Source organism: Microtus ochrogaster, chromosome 10 (assembly GCF_000317375.1).
Source record: "Microtus ochrogaster isolate Prairie Vole_2 chromosome 10, MicOch1.0, whole genome shotgun sequence".
NCBI lineage: Eukaryota > Metazoa > Chordata > Mammalia > Rodentia > Cricetidae > Microtus > Microtus ochrogaster.
This window is the reverse complement of record NC_022016.1, coordinates 70,845,896-70,855,315: the sequence shown is the minus strand read 5'-3', so window position 1 is coordinate 70,855,315 and position 9,420 is coordinate 70,845,896. Positions and strand designations below refer to the sequence as shown.

Here is a 9,420-nt window from a genome sequence, read left to right as displayed (position 1 = left end):
AAAAGAAAAGAAAAGGAAGTGATCTCTTAATAAAGGTACTAGAACAATCATAAGAGGAACTGGGGTTTGGAGTGTGCTGCTGAGCTGGGCTTCATGTCCAACTGCTATCACTTCTTCTTGCTACTCTGATCACAAACCCAAGGGTCCTCCACTTCCTGTGATTCAAAACACAGTCACTACTGGGGCCTTTGGGAGGGGAGAGGCGAAGCTGTTTGCTTAGGGAGTGAATTGGGATTAAATGTTCCTCATTAATGGTCCCTACCTACAGCCTCTCCCATCCCTGGGCGTTCGGGTACACCTACATGTATATTCCACATCCCTGGTGCAGCCTCTCCCTTGACTGGGGTGATGAAAGTTCCCAGAGATGTCTGGGTGGCATCCCAGTCCATGTGATCTGTGAAGCTTGCGCCCACACCCTAGGTAAGAAATTATACCTGTGAGGGAAGGAGGGGTAGATGGTAGATGCATGGCTGCATGCCTTAATTTCCCCATTAAACCCACTTCCATAGAGCTCTGGATGGCAGCTTAGCCTTGCTTGTACTTTAGGGCCACATTTAGTCTCCTGGGGATGAGGCATCTTCTACTTTGCCAGACTTCAACTCTGATGCCACCTTCTCTTTCAGAGGCTGTGGCCGCTCTCCTGCGCCCAAAGTATCAAGATCTGCTCCATTCCAGCTCTGCCCCTGCCAGTAGGGTCCCCAAGTTCACAGCCTGAGTCCCAGGAGTGCTTTTGTGGACGCTTCCCCCTGAGCCCAGGAAGGTGCCTGGAAGATATGGTGCCTTCTATGTGGGGGTGCTCTCGAGCTAGCTCCGACTCTATCCTTGATCCAGATCTGAGCAGACTGCTCTTGGGGAGGACACCAGGATGACCTGCTGTCCAGACACAGGACAAACACAAGACCAGGGTGCCCAGGCTGGGCGGCTAAGAGCTCGAAGCCTGTATCTTGAAGAGCGGGCCAGAGACGCCCGTGTAGTAGGGCTGCTGGCAGGCATATTAGGTGTAGCTCAACACCGCGCGAGGCCCTGGCACACTTGCAGAAGCTGACTGAGGAGGCTGGAAAACGTAGCTACATATTGGCCCTGGGGAGGCCCACATCTGCCAAGCTTGCCAGCTTCCCAGAGATAGACGTCTTTGTGCTTTTGGCCCGTCCTCCGGGATCCCTAGCCCCCCCAACCTTCAGGTGGCTTCTTACAGCCTGTATAGACACCATATGAATTGGGTGCTGTCTATAACCCTGCCTGGCCACCCCCCAGGCCTGGCTCCCCAACCTCACACATTGTGGGGAGCTGCTGCCTGGTGAATGGTGGAGACACACTCCTGGTGGCTTACTTCCTTAACATGCAGTGCCTCCAGTTGGGTCCTAAGTGTGAAGCACCTGAGCCTTCAAACCCCCTCACTGATGAATCACAAAATTATGCTAAGTGAAAGCAAGTAGATACAAAATGAATCTGATTCTGTCAACGTCTAGAAAAAGCCAAACAATAGCAGTCAAATATGGATCGATGGTTGCCTGGGGCTAGCGACGGAGAATTGCTTGCAAAGGAATACGAGGTTACTTTAGGAAAAATAAATGCCCTCTGTATCTTGACTGTGGCATGGTCTATACGTGTTCGTCAAAACTCATTGAATTGAATACAGAAAATTGATGAATTTCATTGCATGTAAATTATATATCATAAAGCTAATTTAAAAACCAATAAAGTAAATCAAAAGGAAAAGATAGGCACAGGACACAGAGGAATCAACAAGAGGTACACATTAATCATAGTGGGGGTGTTCTAACAGTCTACCTGACTCTTAGGCACAAGCCAGTGAAAAAGTCATTCCCTACCATTGGTTCTGTTTGCCTGTATTGACTGAGGGTTGGGAATGGGCTCCTTCCTTCCATTGTAACTAGGAGAATGGGGAAGTTAGAGAGCAACATTCCTAAAGCTAACATGGGGACAGGCATTCAGTAAGGCTTACACTTGTCAACATCTAAGGATATGCAAAAATAAAGCCAAGACAACAGTAGAGAACTTGGAGGGGATAAAGAATTCTTTGCCTACTTCCCAGTTCTCTGCCAGGGTGTGTTACTGTTCTCTGAGCAAAGTTTGAGCCCCTGAGATATGAGGGAAGAATGAGCTAATCTGATCATCTCCAGGGGATCTTGCTTCCTTAGCTTTTAATGAGATGTGCATGCTTTTGTGCTAGCCACTTGTGGGCAGAGACTGCTCGTTCATTTCCCAGCTGCTCAGACCCGAATAATAATACAGAGACTATATTAATTACAATTAATTACAACACTGTTTGGCCTATTAGCTCAGGCTTCTTATTAAACTAACTCTTACATCTTAAATTAATCCATTTCTATTGATCTATGTATCACCACGAGGCTGTGGCCTACTGTAGTTGGTGACTGCTCGTTCGTTCCTGGCTGCCCAGACCCAAAATAATCACATAGAAACTATATTATTTGCAATACTGTTTGGCCAATGGCTTAAGTGTCTTACTAGCAACCCATTTCTATTCATCTGTGCATCGTCATGTGCTTGTGTTCTACCAGTACGGTTCCATCCAACATCCAGCATCTGTCTCCTGCTGCAGCTATATGGCTTCTCTCTGACTCTGCCTACTGTCTCCCAGCATTTATTTTAGTTTTCCTGCCTAGCTCTATTCTGCCCTATCACAGGCCAAAGTAGCTTTTTTATCCATTAAGCAATAAAAGCAACACAGAAACAGGAGGACTTCTCACATCGGCCTACCAGTAAAATCTGGTGTCTTTCTCTTTTGACAATTTCATGGCATCTCTCTGACTCTGCCTACTCTCTGTATAAATGTATCTCTTCCAGTCTGGCTATATTCTGCCCTGACATAGGCCAAAGCAGCTTTATTCATTAATCAATAAGAGCAACATATATACAGAAGGACATCCCTCATCATCTTCCCTTTTCTGCCTAAATAAAAAGTAAGGTTTTAACTTTAACAAAGTAAAATTACATATAACAAAACAGGTATCAAGCAAGAATTACACTTACAATGTTTAGTCTATTTTTATATGGAAACTTTTATATCTAATTTATCTTTTATCATAACTGAGGAAAACTATAACTATCTGTCTCCAACTCTTCAAAGACCCTGGAAGGAAATAATATTACCTAAGTAAACAGGAAGTGCATTGTAAGCTACTTCCAAAACTCTAGAAATGACATGTTGGGCCAAAATTATCTCTATTAATCTATGCATCACCACGAAGCTGTAGCCTACCAGTAAGGTCTGACATCTTTCTCCCTTGGCAGCTACATGGCATCTCTCTGACTCCATCTACTCTATATATATTTATCTCTTCCAGCCTGGCTACATTCTGCCCTGTCATAGGCCAAAGCAGTTTTATTCATTAACCAATAAGAGCAACACATATCCAAAAGGACATCCCTCATCAGACACTTACCATCTATGACAAAATATCTGAGAAAACAGGACTGAGGAGCTGGGCGGTGGTACTGAAGGTCTTTAATCCCAGGACTGGGGAGGCAGAGGCAGGCAGATCTCTGTGAGTTTGAGGCCACCCTGGTCTGTAAGAGCTAGTTTCAGGTCAGGACTTAGAATATGACTCAGTCAACAAAGTACTTGCTGTGCACGTTACTAAGTTCAGGACCTAAGTCTGGATCCCGAGCACCAAATAAAGAGCCAGGGATAGTGTGTGCATCTGTAACTCAGCACTAAGAGGCAGAGACAGTTAGATCCTAGAGTTCACTGGCCAGCCAGGCCAGTCAACTGGTGAGCTCCAGGCTTACCAAGAGAATGACTCAAAGACTAAGGGGAGAAGTGATCAAGGAAGACACCAGATGTTGACCTCTGTCTAGCCTTTATTCACATGTGTACATACAAGTAAACGCACACCCACACAGATACATGCTCATATCCATACCCCATACAACATGCATATACATAAATAACACACATGCACACACAAAAAAAACTTAAAATAACACACACACACACACACACACACAACCTGGGAAAACTGTTTAAGGGAGGAAGATATCAACTCATCCCACAGGTTTAGGACAGTCCCTTGGCTCTGTTACTGCTGTGTACTGATGAGCTAGAGCATTGTGGCAGGAACAGGTAGGTGATAGAGAAAACTGGTTTACCTGGTAGCATACAGAGAGGAGAAAGAATCAGGAAAAGGTATGGGCCAAGAAATATGATTGCAGAGCACAGTCCCCACAGGGACCCCCAACCAAGAGTCATCTCCTAGTTCCCTCACATTAACACCACCTAAAGAATGAACCCATCAAAGGGTTAATGTGCTGATGGATTTAACACCGACATGCACCTTTTAGGTGGGGTACCATTTTAAATCCAGGGTAGATAACCTCATCTGATGCATGCTTATACAGGGGGCAGGAGTTCTGAATGTCTGTCTACATGGCCTGCTTCCTTCTCTCTGTATCTTTAAAACATTAGAGACCAGAGGCAGGGCCTGAGAACTCAGAAAGATAGGGATGGTCACATTCACAAAGAACTGGGGTCAAACTTAGAGATCAAGTCTTCAGAAGTCAGAGGCAAAAGTAAGAAATAGGCCTACTGTACCTCTGGGTCTAAACACTGGCAGATCCATCCATCAGACAAACACTTCGTGAAGCACCTTCGTGAAGTACAGTACACACACACACACACACACACACACACACACACACACTGTGTTTAACCACCTCCTGTGAACCTGGCATTTTGACAGTGAAGCAGATTAGTGGCATTCTGTCTATCAGGATCTGAACTGGAGATGCCTTGACCAGATTTGCTATTCGGAAAGAAAACAGGCGGCCTTGCCTAGAGTGGATGATGAGTGTGAAACTCCCTGGTTTACAATGCGGATATCAGGCTATATTATGAGTATCCGGCTAGCCAGAGACTTTATTTTCCTCAGTAACCTGGGTTTGCTACAGTCTACATCTAACCCACTGCAGTGTTCCTCCCTATTCATGATATTTGTAAAGCAGTATCAGGAAAGAGGAGGGCTGCAAAGGGAGGCGAGTGATGGAAATGAGGTGCCCCCAGGTCATGTGTGCTGGGCTCACACTTCAAGTTCTCCATGCTGCGCTGCATTCTGTCTAAGCCTAGTTGAGAGGCCAGCTGTTCCCAGGGGCTCTGGTTAGAGGGAGCTGCCGTCAGTGGCGACCCAACAAAGATGTCTCGCTGCATCTTGTTCCTATCGATTACCCACCAAAGTGTCTCTCATCGTTAGGCATTCCCCAGGGCTAAGCAGGAGAGAAGTCCTTTCTCCTTTTGTGCCTTTAATGACATCCAATCCTCCCCATGATCTCTGCCCCCTTCCTAGAGGCGGGAGATGGGGGAGGGGAGGCACACAGATACAGATACAGAAAGAGAGAGACAAAAGGAGAGTGAGGTCTAGAGACACAGGGGTGGAAAGAAAGACCAGCTAGGGGAGAAGACAAGGGGCAGAGACATTCAGAGATAGAAGAGACAGAAAGCAGAGAGAGTCTGAGGAAGGGAGGGGGACTGACAGCAGGACAGAGACAGACAGAAACCAGAAGGAAATAAGGCAGCAGAAAGAACCGGGGAGAAGCAGTCAGGTTGAAAGCAAGAAAAGGGGAAGGCAGAGAGTTTCCTTGCCATCCAGCTGTGGGATGCTATGAGCAAGGAAGAGGAGAGGTAGATTGTTATCCTTGCCATCCAGATGTGAGATGCTATGGTTTGGATGTGCAATTTCTACAGGCTCACGTGTTTGAACACTTGGTCCCCCAGCAGGTGGCACTGTTTGGGGAAATTGTAGTACCTTTGAGACTGCGGCCCACCTAGCAAAAGTGAATCCCTGGGTAGAGCCTTGAAGATGGTAACAGAGTCTGGTTCTAGTTTTGTCTCTCTGCTCCATGATCCACCAGGACCTAAGGCACCTCCATCCCACATTCCAGCTGCAAGAATGCCATGCCTCTCCCACCTTGATGTCCCCCTGAAAACAAAACACAAAACAAGCCCTTCCTCCCTCCGGTTGTTTCTGCCAGGTCTTCTATCACAGCCTAGGTAAGTAGGGTCGTTTGTTCTGGAACCCAGGCAGAACCTAATTATAGCATTCGTATCTGCCAGGATATGAATTGGCTGTGCAGACTCCCGTGCCATACAAGTGAAGAGCGCAATTGCCAGAGAGGGGTGCCCGCTGCTGGCAGCCAAGTGCTGCCTGCCTTCAGGGACAGCAATGGAATGAGAAGAGAAGACTCCTCAGAGGAGTGCCTGGGCCAGAGCCTGGAGCATCCCTCAGGTTTCCCAGGGAAACTGTCTCTCTGGCTTCCTGGCTCCTGAGAGAACACTGAAGCTCGTGCCTCTGAGCCCCACACACTGGGGCTCAGACTCCAGACTCTCACAGGCCCTGGTATCCTAAACACACACAGCTATGCTCAGCATCTCCCATACAAAGCCCACATACTCCTCCTTCTCCTGGGTACCTGTCATTGCAGCCAGAGGCCTGGACTCCCTTCTCTCTCCCCCCCCCACCCTGCCCCACCCTATTAAATCATTCAATGTGTCCTGTGGAGTTAATGTCATTCATGTTTCTTAGTTTCTGTGAGCCAAGCCTGTTTTCCACAGGGTTGTTTAACACAGAGTCAGTTCCAGAGTCCACTGCATTGTTAAGAAACGTCGTGAGTTAACACTGCTCAGCAACTGGGGAGTGAGTCCAGGCGTGGAAACAGAGTGAGCCAGAACCTTCAGGGAGTATCAGCCAGTGGCTAGCAGTCCTACAAGCTAATCCCAGGGCTTTGGCCCTCTTCAAACCACTGTTGGCTCTGACCCATAGTGCTCCCTAACTGAGCCCCTGTGCTGAGCACCTGGATCCCAATACAGCCTATTTTGTGACCCCCTCAGTGTGAAAGCACAGCCAGCCCTTTGGCTGGCCTAAAAAACTGCAACTCTCTAGACCTGTCTCCACCCTCTTCTGTATCTCATTACCAGTCTGTTCTTCATTTTGTCCAGGACAAGAGCAAAGAGATGGCCACACAGATACTCCCATCCCACACAGAGTCCAGCAGGGACAAAGAATCTCCAGGGTCACCCCACCTCCATTACAGATGATTCAGGTTAGATGAGGCACCCAGAAATGGCCAGTGGGAAAGAGACACACCCTTCACTAATGGCAGAAATGAGCAGTCATCAGAATAAGGGGAGAAGTCCAGTCTGTTAGACCTAGCAGACACCCACAGATCAGACACTCCTGACATCAGCCTGACTCCTATAGAACCTGGGAGGAAGGCCAAGATACAGAGAGTCACACCTGAGACTAGAAAGGTCCCAAGAATGTCAGCACAGGACCGAGGTTGCTCAGAGACAAAAACTACCAACTTTGCCAGGACCACCAGGAGAATCCTAACCATTGCACAAAACTTGATTGGAATCCCAGAGACAGTGGAGTTTTAAGTAAGTGTATGTGTGTATTGAAAGACTATAAAGGAAACAGCAGAGTCATAATTGTGGGTTCTGAAATATATGTGAAACCTATTGAAATTCACAACTGAGAGTTCTTACTTAGATGTTTTTGAGATAATTATATGAATGATTTGGCATAAAATGTAATACATATAATTTAAAATGAGGTCATCTGGAGCATGGTCTTTTTACTCTTTAACCATGGCAAAGTCAGATATGAAGACTGGGGGAGGCAGTGTGGTCTAGTGGGTGGGATGCTGTCATCAGCATCCTGTGCATCAGAAACCCTAGTCCAACAGCTTCAACCACTGTGATGCAGAAGCCATGCATATTGTCAATCCCAACTTCTCATCAAAAGCCAAAGCCAATAGCACAGCTGAGAGCTCTGAGAACCCTGAGTAACACAACTTACGTGGGTCAAATCATGACAGGTCTCTGCTCCAAACCCCAAATCCAGGGTGATCACCCATAATGCCTCCCCCATAACAAGATTTGTCTGAGAGCTTCTTGTGTCTCCCCCCATTTCCACACCCAAGTCCCTTCAGCCACATTGGCTTTCAGACACCATAAGCCCAACTCTGTGCATGCTGCTCACCCCCACCTTGGTCTGGAAGCTCACTGTATGAGTCAGGGTTGTCTAGAGAAACAGATCCAAAGGAATAAATATATACACATATATAGACCTAAAATAAGGGCTGAATATATAGTCATAAAATAAGGGTGACTATACAGACATAAAATAGTAACGGCACAACCTCACCAGACAGCTGAGAATTCATCTGGTATTTGCTGGTCCTCAAGGCTGGTGCTTCAGCAGAGTAGCTCCATAATTCTGGCTCTCAATATGTAATTGCTCAGTCCACAAGGCTGGGCGCCTCAGCCTCTCAACCTGATGCCAGAAGTCTGAGGTGTCCTGGGGAGCTGAAGGTCCCTAGTTCAGGATGAGAGTTTGGAAACACTGGTTCTAGTAGCGAGGAATCAACAGCACAGGCAACCAAACTAACTTGGTGACCAAAGGGGAGACCAAGCAAGCCAAAGACCGGATGATTGTCCCTCGGCCATGCCCTTCTTATCTAGGTTGCTACCAAAAGGTTCTGCCCTCACTCTGGTCAGTCTTCCACGTGAATCAAGGCAATCAGGACCCTTTTTCAGGTGAGGCTCCCTGCTCAGGTGTGTCTAATTGTGGCTGCTGGCATCAAAGCAACCACAGTACTCATTCTCTGTTGAGTTTTTCTTGCCTAAGTCTTGGCTCCAACGCTTTCGTTGACCACCTTATCTAAAACAACCTCTCTCTCCAGCACATCCCTCTCCCTTCCTGCTTGATGTTGTTCATGTCATATGAATAAACAAATGCAGGAAAACACATAGGAGGAAACTCAACCCACAGTGGTTTCCTGGTGCCCTTCTTTCCACAGCTGAAACAATTGCTTTTCCTCCAGGATGACTTGGATATGAGTGGCATCCAATGCCTAAACAGCACAGTCTAGCCCGTGTTCAGCCCACCCATATGTCAGGTGTTCCTCTCCTCCTCGTTTCACTTTTGCTCTTATTTATGTTATTTAGACATAGAAGGCCCTCCATGGGTATTTACTGAGATGATATAAGTGTCCAAATCCCAAGAAAAGAAGCAAAGTGAATGTTCTGCCAACAGCTGCCAACACTTGGGGTGATCAGTTCTTGATAGACCTTGATTATACAGAGAACTCAGGCATTGAGAAATGGTGGCATGAGCCTAACTCTGGAAGCAGGCATAGGCAAAGGGCCTTGTCTTCTAGAGTGTCTGGAATGGCCTCCTGCTGCTCTTGTCTGATTTCTCTGCATTACTAGAACTCTCAACTTTCGTCTCATTGTTCTAGAACAGCAGGGGTTCTTCAGACACCTCTGCATAGGCTGAAGTTTCTGTCCTGTCCAAACCCACAGCCATTCAGTCCCAAAGAAACACACAGAGAGGCTTATATTAATTATAAACTGTTTGGCCTAATAGCTTATTACTA

The 9,420-nt window shown here is 46.8% G+C and overlaps 1 pseudogene; it reads left to right on the top strand.

Moving 5' to 3' along the window:
* Window positions 1-1,338, top strand: part of LOC113456651 — a 28,050-nt pseudogene extending 26,712 nt beyond the window's left edge.
* Window positions 1,339-9,420: the final 8,082 nt, after the last annotated feature.